Source organism: Phyllobates terribilis, unplaced genomic scaffold (assembly GCF_046119375.1).
Source record: "Phyllobates terribilis strain yellow unplaced genomic scaffold, ASM4611937v1 Scaffold_37__1_contigs__length_12642776, whole genome shotgun sequence".
In the NCBI taxonomy this organism is placed as follows: Eukaryota; Metazoa; Chordata; class Amphibia; order Anura; family Dendrobatidae; genus Phyllobates; species Phyllobates terribilis.
Genome location: NW_027362797.1, coordinates 3,398,996 through 3,413,505, shown reverse-complemented (window position 1 = coordinate 3,413,505; position 14,510 = coordinate 3,398,996). Strand labels below are relative to the sequence as shown.

General features: G+C 46.8%; 1 long non-coding RNA gene across 1 annotated transcript; it reads left to right on the top strand.

The window, feature by feature from the left end:
• The first annotated feature begins 9,006 nt into the window (after positions 1-9,006).
• Positions 9,007-11,974, top strand: LOC141182919 (uncharacterized). The gene is made up of 2 exons (XR_012257982.1): positions 9,007-9,948; positions 10,034-11,974. It is a non-coding gene; the product is annotated as an uncharacterized lncRNA (long non-coding RNA).
• Positions 11,975-14,510: the final 2,536 nt, after the last annotated feature.

Below are 14,510 nucleotides of genomic sequence, written 5' to 3'. Positions count from 1 at the left end.
ATCCATCTCATCATACTTTGGCTGCAATGCCTCCTCTTTAATTCTCTGCAGAGAGCGTTGCAAAAGACAGACAAGTGGGATGCTGACACTAATGATGGCGTCATCGCCACTCACCATCTTGGTGGCCTCCTCAAAGTTTGTCAGGATGGTACATATGTCAGGCATCCAGGTCCACTCCTGAGGTCTTATGTGTGGAGTCTGACCTGAATATCGACAGCCTTGTTGCAGCTGGTACTCCACAACTGCTCTCTTCTGCTCACAAATCCTTTGCAACATATGGAGGGTAGAGTTCCAACGTGTGGGGACATCACACACCAGTCGGTGTGCCGGAAGCTGCAAACGCTGCTGCAACACAGCAAGGGCGGCGGAAGCTGTAGCCGACTTGCGAAAATGAGCTGACAGGCGGCGTACTTTCACGAGCAGATCTGGCAACTCGGGGTATGATTTAAGAAACCGCTGAACCACGAGGTTAAGCACATGAGCCAGGCATGGTACGTGTGTGATCTCACCTCGCCTCAGAGCCGCCACCAGGTTACGGCCATTGTCACACACGACCATGCCGGGATATAGGTTCAGCGGTCTCAGCCACAGATCTGCCTGCTCTTTCACAGCTGTCCACAGCTCACAAGCAGTGTAAGGTTTATCACCTAAGCTTATGAGTTTCAGCACAGCCTGTTGCCGCTTGGCGGAGGCAGTACTGCAATGCTTCCAGCTTGTAACTGATGTGGTGATATCTGAGATGGAGGCTGAACATGAGGAGGAGGAGGAGGAGGATGCGCAGGAGCTGTACACTGTGGGGGCAACTCTGACTGACATAGGGCCCGCAATCCTCAGTGTGGGGAGGATGTGTTCCGTCCCAAGGTCCGACTGGGTCCCGGCTTCCACTATGTTTACCCAGTGTGCCGTCAGAGAGATGTACCGTCCCTGGCCACAAGCACTTGTCCACGTGTCCGTTGTCAGGTGGACTCTCCCAGTAACTGCGTTGTTGAGGGCACGGCAGATGCTTTGGGACACGTGCTTGTGTAGTGCGGGGATGGCACACCAGGCAAAATAGTGTCGGCTGGGGACCGAGTACCGAGGGACGGCCACCGCCATAAGATTGCGGAAGGATTCCGTCTCCACCAGCCTAAAAGGCAGCATTTCCAATACTAGCAGTCGTGAAATGTGCGAATTTAGGACTGTGGCCTGTGGGGCGTTAGCTGCGAATTTCCGCTTTCGTTCAAAGGTCTGGGATATGGACAATTGAACGCTGCGGTGGGACGTGGACGTGGACGTTGATGCTGTTTCTTGAGAAACTGCCGTAACAAGTGAAGACTGAGAGGAGGGGTCATCTTTACATGCAGTATGGACAGGGGATTGCCTTGCACACACAACAGGGGGTTCTATTGCACGCACAACAGTGGAAGAAGCAGTGGTGACACCCGCTGACACTGGTCGTGGACCCTGGGTTTCGCCCCACAAAGTCGGGTGCTTTGCTGCCATGTGCCTGATCATGCTGGTGGTGGTCAGGCTGGTAGTTTTGTCACCCCTGCTGATGCTGGCATGGCAGGTGGAACATATGGCCTTTTTGGGGTTATCAGCAGAGTCTTTAAAAAAATTCCAGACTCTGGAAGACCTACCGCTTGTACTGGCAACGTCCCTCGTGTTGGTGTTACAGGGAACGGTTGCCTGCCTTCTGTCTGTGGCCACCACACTGCTTCTTCCTGCCTGTTGGGGTACTCTGCCTCCCTCCCCCTGTGTGCTGCTGGCCTCACTCTGCATGTCCTCCTTCCACGTTGGGTCAGTTACTAGATCATCCACCACCTCCTCCTCTTCCACTTGCGCACCACGATTCTCCTCCTCACTTCCTGGCAATTGTGTCTCGTCATCGTCCACCTCTTGTGACAGATTGCCAACGTCGACTTCCTGTGGCCGTGGCTGTTCAAATATTTGGGCATCGCAACATGGGATCTCCTCTTCCACCACTTGAAGCGTATCAGGCGAGGGGCCCAAATATGGAAATGGACCAGTGAACAGCTCTTCAGAGTTTCCAAGTGTGGGATCACTTGCTGTCTGACGACACTCGGCATGGTGGGAGGAAGGAGCATCAGGGTGAGGAGGAGTATGCGGTCGAGACTCACGGCTACTAAGAGTTGACCGTGTGGAAGACAGACCGGAGGTGGTGGTGCCCAGGTAACTGGAAGTATTGTCTGCTATCCAATTAATAACCTGTTCACACTGATCAGTTCTCAATACTGGTGTTGTTCTGTGCTTCCCTAGTAATTCGGTCAAGAAGTGGGAGCGAGAAGATGTGGCTGTTGGTTGTGGCACATTTTCACCTTGGCCACGGCCCCGTCCTCTGCACGAACCATCACCAGAACGTCCACTTCCACATCCCTTGCCACGCGCCTTGCCCATTGTAAATGAAGTAAAATAGCTTACACTTGCACTATCAATGGAAAAAGGGTAATAAAGAGTAGATTAGAACCGTGGAAGAGGAAAACCACAGTTATTGTTTACTGGGGTATACCACACTTTTTTAAATAGAGATATTTGCGGCTGAACAGTGAGCGACACACTCAAACTGCTTTTTTTTTAGATACCAAAGGCCCAAAACCGGATAGTACAGCGATTTGACCCGTGGAACTGCGAAACCACACTGGGATGTCAGGCCTACACAAGACTATTTTCAACAGATACATTTTTGTGTCACAACAGTCAGGAGACACTACTGTTTTTCTTTACGGAAAAAACTACCAAAACCTGAATAATAGAGATTTTTTACCGTGGAACAGCAAAACCACAGTTATAATTTACTGGTGTATACCAGGCTTTTTAAAATATATATATATGACTCGCCCCCTGGGCCGTGGGGCACTCGGATCCGGGCAATAGGGAACGATGGGAGTAGTAGTGGCAACCCGGTTCCGTGGCTCAGGGTGGTCAGGCCAGTGGTAGTCCGTTATGTGCTATTGATTATGTCCGACTACGCCACCCGTGGATTTCGGTTGTTAGGAACCGCCGCTGCAGGGCAGACCGCTGGGGCTGATGATGTATGCAGCTGGGATGATGTGACTCCCCACGGGAAGAGTGCGGCCCCAGGGCAGTGTAGTGGATGGTGGGAATGATGGTGGTGAGAGTCCCAGTACCGGTAGTGCCGGAGGAGCGAAAAAGCACACAGACAACATACTGCAGTCCAGGGTCTTTACTCACGGTTAATATCCAAGTCACTTCTGCAGGGAATGACTGCCCGAGTCGTGCTGCGTCCACCAGGTGAGGGGCTCGGTCAACCCTCAGACAGCTCAGGAGTATGGCTCAAGACCCCCTTTTGTCCTTTCTCTGGCCTGCCTCACCAGTGACCCACTTTTGTCCAGCTACCGCGGACTTGTGCGGTTGAACGTGGGCCCCGTCCTCCGCTGTCCTATATGGTGCCTTCCTAGCAGGTTTGATGAGGTGTCGCACCAATAAATGATCACGACCTCCGGTCTTTGGCTGAGGGTTGTTTCTCCTCCACCAACTTGGGATCCGGTACCCTTAATCTGCCTGACCCTGCACCCTGGATTCTCGTGGGTTCTTAGGGTCCCTTCCACCTTCTTGTTCCTGAGCCCTTCTGTTTCTTCCTCTCTTTCTTTGCTGTTCCTTTCTGTTTCTGTTCCTTTCTGTTCTTGTTCCTTTCTGTTCCTGGCCCTCTCCTCAGGCCTGCCTCATGGAGCTGGGCCCAGACTGAGCCACAGCTCCCTGTCAGCCCTCTCTGGCCGAACTCCTCTCTCTTCTCCTCCTGCTTGAACTGACCCAGAACTAAGATGGTGCCCACCTTTTATACCTCCCTTTAGAAACATGAGCCCAGGTGACCAGCAACCAATGGGCTCCTTCCTACACTCAGGAACCAACCCCTACCTGCCCCTACAGCACTGGGTGTTCCACCCCCCTCCCCACTCCAGACAGGGACATAGTCGGTCGTGCCTGCACTTCTGTCTAGTGGGAGCACCGTTGAGCTGTCCCTCGGAAATGGGGTGTGTGTGCTGTATGCAGCTAACTGAGCCCTTGTCCATACTCCATCCTTACCCGGGAGTGGAATATCACACCTCTGGACTGAGGTGCAATACCCCTGTAGCGGCCGAACCCTCGGGGCGCTACATATATATTTGCGGCTGAACAGTGAGCGACACACTCAAACTGTTTTTTTTTAGATACAAATGGCCCAAAAGTGGATAATACAGAGGTTTGTACCGTGGAACTGCAAAACCACACTTGTATTTCTCGGGCCTACACCAGACTATTTTCAACAGATATATTTGTGTCTGAAAAATCAGGGAGACACTATTATTATTTTTATACAGCAAAAAATGCCAAAAACAGGATAATAGAGATGTTTTACCGTGGAACATCAAAACCACAGTAATAATTTACTGGTGTATACCAGGCTTTTTAAAATATATATATATTTGCGGCTGAACAGTGAGCGACACACTCAAACTGTTTTTTTTAGATACAAATGACCCAAAAGTGGATAATACAGAGGTTTGTACCGTGGAACTGCAAACCCACACTTGTATTTCTCGGGCCTACACCAGACTACTTTCAACAGATATATTTGTGTTTGAAAAATCAGGGAGACACTATTTTTTTTTTTTTACAGCAAAAAATGCAAAAAGAAGGATAATAGAGATTTTTTACCGTGGAACAACAAAATCACACTTCTGTCTCTCTGGCCTACACCAGACTATTTTCAACAGATATATTTGTGTCTGAAATCAGGGAGACACTTATTATTTTTATACAGCAAAAAATGCCAAAAACAGGATAATAGAGATGTTTTACCGTGGAACATCAAAACCACAGTAATAATTTACTGGTGTATACCAGGCTTTTTAAAATATATATATATTTGCGGCTGAACAGTGAGCGACACACTCAAACTGTTTTTTTTAGATACAAATGGCCCAAAAGTAGATAATACAGAAGTTTGTACCGTGGAACTGCAAAACCACACTTGTATTTCTCGGGCCTACACCAGACTATTTTCAACAGATATATTTGTGTCTGAAAAATCAGGGAGACACTATTTTTTTTTTTTTTTTACAGCAAAAAATGCAAAAAGCAGGATAATAGAGATTTTTTACCATGGAACAGCAAAAGCACACTTCTGTTTCTCTGGCCTACACCAGATTATTTTCAACAGATATATTTGTGTCTGAAAAATCAGGGAGACACTATTATTATTTTTATACAGCAAAAAATGCCAAAAACAGGATAATAGAGATGTTTTACCGTGGAACATCAAAACCACAGTAATAATTTACTGGTGTATACCAGGTTTCTTAAAATATATATATATTTGTGGCTGAACAGTGAGCGACACACTCAAACTATTTTTTTTAAATACAAATGGCCCAAAAGTGGATAATAAAGAGGTTTATACAGTGGAACTGCAAAACCACACTTGTATTTCTCGGGCCTACACCAGACTATTTTCAACAGATATATTTGTGTCTGAAAAATCAGGGAGACACTTATTATTTTTATACAGCAAAAAATGCCAAAAACAGGATAATAGAGATGTTTTACCGTGGAACTTCAAAACCACAGTAATAATTTACTGGTGTATACCAGGCTTTTTAAAATATATATATATTTGCGGCTGAACAGTGAGCGACACACTCAAACTGTTTTTTTTAGATACAAATGGCCCCTAGAACTGCAAAACCACACTTGTATTTCTCTGGCCTACACCAGACTATTTTCAACAGATATATTTGTGTCTGAAAAATCAGAGGCACACTTTTTTTTTGGGGGGGGGGGCACCAAAAGGTTAATAAGATGGGTATTTGTACATTGTGAAGGAGGAAAAAAAAAAGAGGATTTAGATAAAAAAAAAGGATTTTTCCTGGCCCCCGGGACCTGGAGCTAAGTCCAGCAATTTCAGCAACAGGAGCAGCACACAGGACTGTAATGCAGCGTTTGCTGGTATAACCACTGCGTCCCCTATACAGCCTGCCTGCCTGCCTGATATACCTGGGATGGATATTAGTCCTGAGAAGGACTGTTTGTTTGATCTGGCAGCCTTTACAGACCCTACACTAACTATTTTGCAGGATATATCTCTCCCTAAATCAGCAGTGCTGTCCCTACACTGTCTGATCCGGAGAGACTGTGTCCAAGATGGCGGCGCCCGGTTTTAAATACTCGAGGTGGCGCTGTGCGGCCAGCCAATCACTGTAATGCCCACAAACAACATGGCTGCGGCATTACAGTGACTGGCTGGCAATCCCTGCATGTTCATTGGCTCTGTAAAGAGCGCCAAACATGCAGGGCGGAGACCCGAGCTCCCGCCCGAGTAACCCGGAAATGCTCGGTGCTCGCCGAACATCCCGAGTAGCGTGATGCTCGGGCGAGCACCGAGCAGTGTCGAGCATGCTCACTCAACACTAGTAATGGCCTTTCAATCAGAACTGAAAAAAATTATCTCTTTTTTTGGTTCACAACTGGTTTCTTAAGCACCAAATGATTAAGCATTTACAAGGTTTTTATCAAGCTGCCCAAAAATTATTCCCCTTTTTTCCTGGAGATAACAGTTACTCTGTTTTGAATGTGATGAATTTCTGGCTTGCTGTCTCAAAGTCTTTTTAAAAATTAGGCCTGTTTTCATAGCCGTTCCTTCAGGGTACAAAAACATGAAATTACATTTCCCAGTATCAGTTGTACAGTCAAGCACTATGAAATAAAATGGGCAGTCAGTAAGTGTGTGGATGGAGTGGCTGTGCAGTGGCTGAGAATGGAGCAACGTAGTAGAGAGTTAAGAGACCCATTGAGGCAAGGAGATGCTTGACAGTTTAGGGCCAGCAACGGCAGCCCCGGCACCAGCAGTACTACAGACATGATGGATAGTGAGTAGATGCCCAGCACTGGTGGAGCAGAACAGTGTTCACTACAGATAATGGACAGGCAGGCAGACAGACAAATGGTATAGATGAATTTGTTATTAACATCAGTTCTTGGTGCATGAAAGTTTTCACTGATCCATGCCTGATTCAATTTGACAAATGTTAAAGAGGTTGTCCACTACTTTTACATTGATGGCCTATCCTTAGGATAGGTTAACAATGTCTGATTGGCCGGGATCCGACTGACTGCCAACCCCAATGCACAGTCAGTGAAGGTGAGGGCCGGGGGCGCGGTTACAGTTGCCGCTCTGTATACTCAGAGCAGTGACTGAACCAGCGACGGCGCCGCCCCCATGACTGGAACCCGAACAATGGCAGGGGAATAAAGTTTATTTTCTAACGTTCTGCTAAGTCTGGGAGTCGGGCAGGTTAATAACGCTATTAACCTGCAGATTAATGCCATATATGCAGGTTAATTGCATTACTTCTGGTGACAGAAATGGATTACCTTTAAAGTTGAAGAGAAAAAAAAGTTCACCTTCCTTTGCAAAATCAGACGAGACCCGAAGAAAATACTGTATAGTGCGATTTTTTTTTCACAAGCAGATTAGGCCCATGAGAAAATTGCTCATCTGCACTGCCCTTTGAATAACATTGGTCTGAGTGCTGTCCATTTTTTCATGGAAAGAACTTGGACTGAAAAAATGCTGATGTGAATGTACCCTTACACTGCCGTGAGTATGCTGCCCCCACGCAATGGCATTGATTGACAGTGGTCCTTTACTAGTCCAGTGACCGCAGGCAGAAAGAGCAGGGACAAGTAAATTTAGTTTTAAACACATAGACCCTGATTAATCAAGATAGATGATGTTCATGAATATCTTGACGAGGGGGTGTGTTGGAGTCAGATGCTCCTGATTCATTATGAAGTGCACACCTCTTAATAAATCAGGAGTGGTGTGCAGTACGTCACAAATTTAACTACAAGCAAAGACTGGAGTAGGATTCCTATTGTAAGGAATGCCACAGCTCGCCATGAATTAGACGAGTTGTGGTGACACGACCCATCCGCTCGCCTGTTCCGCCCCAGCTCAGCCCATTTTAGTGGAGTTAGGAGAAACTGGTGTAAAATTACAAAAAATCGCTACATTTTTGCACAATTCTGAGTTGCGCATTAATTTTGTAACTTTTCAAAGCGATTTTCATTCTGGTGAAAATGGTCTGATGAATCAGGGCGGCCTTACATTCAGCAATTAGGGCTAATACAGGCATCATTAAAGAGGGTTTTAGGAGGCTGAAAAAGTGCCCTTAATAGCTTCTAGGGGTAAATCGTAATGACAGGTTCCCTTTAAGTGTCTATGCCACAGGGCGTTTGTCTATAAAGTTCATTTAGCAATGTACAAAAGTTACTGAAACTTTGCAATATATTTGAATTTGATAAGTGAGTGCAGATGTCGCACACAATGCTCGTTGCTGCATTATATCAAACATCAGCTAATAAATACTCTTTAAATTCATTCAGTCATGAAATGTATTTTGATTAAATAGAGCCACATACAGAATATACTTAGATAGGAAATATACCTTTTCCTTATCCACAGTCACGAGTAGAAAGTAATAAATTCTTAGTGAATGGATTAAAACTTAGGGTAAAACATTCAATTCTATAGAAATCAATTTGTTCAATTTCTATTATAAATGTGAAGGTCAAATATAAGCGATGTGGATCATTATGGCCTTGAATGTTACCTGTGCTGCTGGATGGTAAACTCAATAAAACTATTTAGAGTTTGTATATGAAAAGTCAAATGGGTACTATAGTTTTGACATGAAAATGGTATTATTTGTGTAATAAATAGTTCTACAACTTTCTGTATCAGTTCCTCAGCTTGATCTATGCTTGCTGTCATTCCATAGAAGTCCTCATCTCTTACTTCCAGAGGCTAAAAATCTGTTCTAATCATTTGGTGACATTTACTGGAGGTATATAAAGGTTCCCATTAAATGACAGCAAACAGAGATTTTGAAAACATTAAAGAGTAAATATAAAAAGTATATTAGCCTGTCGGGGTAAAAGAGAATATATATTTGTAACTTTTATACTTTTGTAACTTTTATACGCTTTTTTGCTAATGTACTAACCACCATTTTGTATCATATAACAATAAGCTTTCCTTGCTACGTAATACTCAAATCGAAACTTAAACTAAGACATTTCCAGTGTTGCCAGGACTTATTTCAGAGAAACGAAACAAGATTATAAGCTGACGGCTGCAATATCTGCCCAGAGACTGAGATAAGGAGATGTGGACCAATCAGGAGTGGCCAGACACTGGACTTTCATGGTTTACCCCGCCCCGGACAACCCCTTTTCCCTCCCATTATGTAGTGTATTTAGATTTGTGTATGTAAAAATAAACGCAGAACAATGCTGAGGACGTTGACTGTAGTAGTCTTCTGAGCATGCTCTGAGCTTGAACCAGCTTGTTGTCTGACTCATTCTTTGAATGGTTGACCCATGCTCATAGTTTGAATTTGGAGTGACTGGAGGACGAGTGGAATGTCATCACGACCCCCACAAATGGCGCCCAACGTGGGGCGTGGCTAGCGGTACGCCGCCCTCCCGGACCCATATTGCTGACTTCCCTGGTGGTGACCGCGGTGGCTGAATTTGAGGCCTGATCAACCTCCATCGAACACGGTAAGTTGAGATGTATTTTATATGTCTCACTTGCCTGTGTGTCAGCCGCAGCGGTTTCTGTGGGATTGTCAGGTTGGATCTGGGTGGGTGACCGGTCGAGTGGTGAGACCTTGGGCGTCCCGCACCACGTCCTGAACCAGCAAGTGTTAAACCGAGTGACGTCGCATGCCTGCGCGTGCTCGTGTGCACACCACCTCCTCCTCCCCCGGTCACTGTACTTTTCTTAGATAGCTGCCTCCCGTAACTGATAGTCGAAGTTTCAAAGCATTCCTGAATTGTAGTGTAAGGTGTTGTGCTGTCAGAATCTGTGACGAATTGAGGAGTATTCTTCGTCTAATACAGAGACTGCTGTAAAGTCAAGGTTAGGAAACAGTGTATTGAGAGGTGTACTCTACACTGACGGGTGATGCCGTGTTAGGAAAGGAGACAGATTGAGAGGTTACTCTCTGTCTTGTCAGTGTATTGAGAGGTGTACTCTACACTGACGGGTGGTGCCGTAGTAGGAAAGAAGACGAATTGAGAGGTGCTCTTCGTCTTATACAGAGAAACCTCATAAGGAGGGGTTCTGCTGTCAGGGTGCCGTGGTGAGTCGTACTGTAAAGTCGCCATTCAAGGTTAGGGAAGGGACAGATTGAGAGGTTACTCTCTGTCTTATCAGTGTATTGAGAGGTGTACTCTACACTGACGAGTGGCGACCTGTCGGCTGCACCAGTGATCTGAGTCGCGACAGATCATTGCATTCTATAAGAAAATGTTGTGTATATTCAAATTTGAAAGATCTCGTAAGTTGCGGAATGCTGCTGTAGGAGTTAAGCCAATTAGTGGAGTTACGGGAAGGCAAGAAGGCAAGAAGAATGTTAGGAATTTGTATAACATGATAAGCTTATCCAGTACAGGCAGGCTTTAGTCTTCAGTTTGGAAAGAATGTGTTACACAGAAGTTGGGAAAGTTGGGTGACGACTTTTGCATCAGGCTCAGGCACATCTTAGAGTAGATGGTGCAGGGGGGAACAGAGAATGCCGAGCCTTTGTTCGGATACATGAAAGCTGCAGATTGTGATTTGTTATGTGCCCTCAAATTGGCCGTAACCCCGTTGATGCCTGTTACTACACCTTTCCCTGCCCCCAAGAACAATCCCACCCCCACTCCCACCTCCTCCCTCCAACGGCCATCTTACTACACCTTTTCCTGCCTCCAAGAATAATCCCACTTCCATTTTAACTCCTCCCTCCCACGGCCATCTTGCTACACCTCTTACTTGTTGTGGGAGGCCCGGAAAGCCCCAATCCAGCCTATATCCACTATTAGATCCGTCCGGTGCATATTACCAGCCACCAGCACAGGTGGAAAAGCCCGTAGTCCCAGAGTACCCATCTGAAACTAATGTGACACCCTCTGCTCCAGTCCACGATGCTGAGACGCTTCCCCTGTTTCCTATGGGAGTCACCCACAACCCTGGGGATATCCTCCTCAACTCCCCAGAATTTCAGGCCAGACTGCTCTCCCTCCGCCAACATACTGTTACTCAAGACGATACGGAGCCAGATGAGGGATGGGCTCAAGATACTCCAGCCCCCCCCCCTTTACCCCATACGTTTCCTATGGCATCCTCCGCCCCACATTCATTGCCCATACTCCGGCCCTTGCTCCAAGCAACTGCTGAAAGAGCACCACCCCCCCAGCCCCTCAGAAGTCTGGGACCCCTGCCGCTCCCGGAATCTAGTAGACCCATCAGGACGCCCTGTCACTCTGTCAATAGGCTATGGTGACATCCTTACACATCGGGTGGGGGCCATAGTCAACCCTGCAAACACCTGTATGAGCCATGCTGGAGGATTGGTTCGTAAAATTGCCCTTGCTGCTGGTTCTACTCTGGCTGCAGAATGCCAGGCTCACTTAGCCGAAAACGGAGAGCTTTCAAAAGGCTATGGATTCCACAAAAGCAGGACCCCTTAGTACGTATGAATCCGGCCTAGAATACATGAAACAGTTAAAAGTCTGGGCTCAGGATCGCTTGTCAGATCAAGCTGGGTCTGTACAAGATGTTCAAAAAGACCCTGATGAATCTGTGGAAAGATATGCTGCAAGACTCAGCATGCATTTTGAGGATCTCGGATACAGTCCTCACGTCAAGATGCAGGCCGCCCTGTTGGTTCAGGCCCTAGTAGATGGCCTACAAGACGCTCTCAGAGATGACGTTCTGAGGGTACGCCCCGAGATTCGTTCTTCTTCTTTTAACGACGTAGTGAACATTGTCAAAACTTTCCAAAAAGCCATGTTAAAAATGGAAAAGGATACTAAGCCAAAGAAGAAAACCGCTCCTGCCATGCTATATCAAGCTCAAGAAAGCTACCCACCCCCTGGCAACCAACATGGAATCAAGTGGGTAATGGTTAAAGGCACAGGTGATGATACTCCTCCCACATATAGAAGACAAGACAGAAGAGATGACAAGGGATCATCTAGAAACAGAAGACAACCTCGTGATTCTGAAGGATGAATGTTATGTTGGGAGTGTGGTAGCCTTGACCACATCCTCAGAGACTGTCACTTTACAGGTGAACCATCAACCACTGGAGTTCCTGGTGGACACTGGGGCGGCCACATCTGTCATTTCCTCTGCACAGCTCCCTCCTTCTGTATCCCTATCACCGGATACCCTCACCTGTGTTGGGGTGGAAGGCCAACATATTTCCTCTCCACTCACAGTCCCTGTGTCTGCAGGACCGTTCACCGGAGTACTCACAAGATTCTTGGTCTCTGAAACTTGTCCTGTCAATCTGTTGGGAACCAATCTCTTAGAGCGGATGAAGGCAATAATTACCTTCGGAAACCATGGTATGGAGCTTCTTTTGCGGGACCCTCATTCCGAACAAGGGACTGAAGACCGCTGTGTTCTTAAAGCCTTCCCTCTCATGATGATGACCATACAACCTAACTCTCTGTGGTCCAGTGGGCCAGAGGACGTCGGCCTCCTGCAGGTTCCCCCGGTCCGAGTACACCTCAAGCCTGGACACAGGTATCCACGGTTGCCACAATACCCCCTCAAGGCTGCACAAGAACAACACTTGGGTACCCAAATCGTTTCCCTCCTGGAATCAGGAGTCCTTGTCAGATGTGTATCTCCATGCAATACACCCCTCTTTCCTGTAAAAAGGAAAACCGCTTCAGGAGAGCCTCCAAAATACCGGTTGGTTCAGGATCTCAGAGCCGTCAATGCAGCTACCATTTTAGAAACTCCAGTGGTACCCAACCCAAACACCCTCTTGTCTCAGCTGCCTCCAACGGCCACTTTGTTTACGGTGTTAGATCTGGCCAACGTTTTTTTCAGTATACCCTTACATGAAGATTCGTGGTTTCTTTTTGTTTTCACCTTTCAAAGAGCCCAGAACTCTCCTAACCAATTCACTCATTCTATAAAGTCTATTCTGGAGCCATGGGTTCAAGAGAACCCTCAGGTCACCCTTCTACAGTATGTGGATGATCTTTTACTCTGTGGCACTGAAGAAAATTTGCCAGAGATGTCAGTATCCCTTCTCTGGTTTCTTCACTCAGCTAACTGTAAAGTCTCGAAAGGCGAAGTCCAATGGTGTCTGCCCAAGGTCATTTTCCTCGGACATTGTATATCACAAGGTGCTAGACATCTGACTGAAGAAAGAAAACAAGCCATCATGGATATCACCTTCCCAACCACCTACTCCGCTATGCAGACTTTCCTTGGCCTCATCACTTACTGCAGGCAATGGATCCCTGATGCCTCAAAGCTCATGCAACCTCTGTACGACTGTCTCAAGAATGAAGGCTCAGTTTGGTTTCATGCTGAAGATCCACGTGTTTCTCATCAACACAGACTATGTTTTGACCGCCTTAAACAGGCTGTTGTCTCTGCCCCGGCCTTGGGCTTACCGGACTATACTCAGCCATTTCACCTTTTTGTCTCGGAATCGGAAGGTCATGCCTCTGGAATTCTAGCACAACGCTATGATCATAAGTATCAGCCTTTGGGCTACTACTCAGCCCGCCTGGACCCTGTCGCCCGAACTGCCCCCACGTGCCTTAAGGCGGTCCACGCTGCTCACATCCTTTTTGACAAGTCAGCTGATATCGTCCTTGGACATGATCTAGTTATACAGGCCGGCCATGATCTCTCAGCTGTTCTGCAACAAACATCTCCGAAACATCTAACCAACCAAAGACACCTGCGGCTGCAGTGTTCCCTATTGTTGCCCTCCAATATAACATTTACCAGATGTCTGACTATCAATCCTGCCACTTTGCTTCCACTTTCTAGGGGGGAAGGTGAAGAGGGTGAAGGTCCATTGGTGGAACCTCATGATTGTATAAAAATTTTGCAGGAAGAGACTTCTGCTCCAGAGAATATGGTGGCACATCCGCTCGCAGACCCTGCCTTGCACCTATGGACTGATGGATCCCGTTTCGCAGACCCTCAAGGGAAGTTCCACACGGGATATGCTGTTACAACAGACCTAACAGTTCTGAAGGCTGAAGCTCTACCACCATACATGTCTGCATAAGAAGCTGAACTTGTGGCTCTCACAGAGGCCTGCCACCTGGCAGCAGGAACAAAGGCGAATATATATATATACCGATTCCAGGTATGGATATGGAATTTGCAATGATTCTGGACTCTTGTGGAAGTCTAGAGGATTCATCACAGCTGCAGGTACACCAGTGAAACATGTCTCATGGATTAAGGCCCTAATGAAGGCCCTGGAACTACCCATTCAGGTTGCTGTTATGAAGGTCAAGGCTCATGGAAGACTAGAATCCAGAGAAGCCAGGGGCAACCACCTAACTGACCAAGCAGCCAAGACTGCAGCAGTGAAGAATGTGTCATCAAAGTGGCAGGAAAAGGAAGAAGAGATGGGAGAGACTCTGCAAACCGTAGCTGTGGCGCTCACTAGAGCAAGAGCCAAGGAACAGCC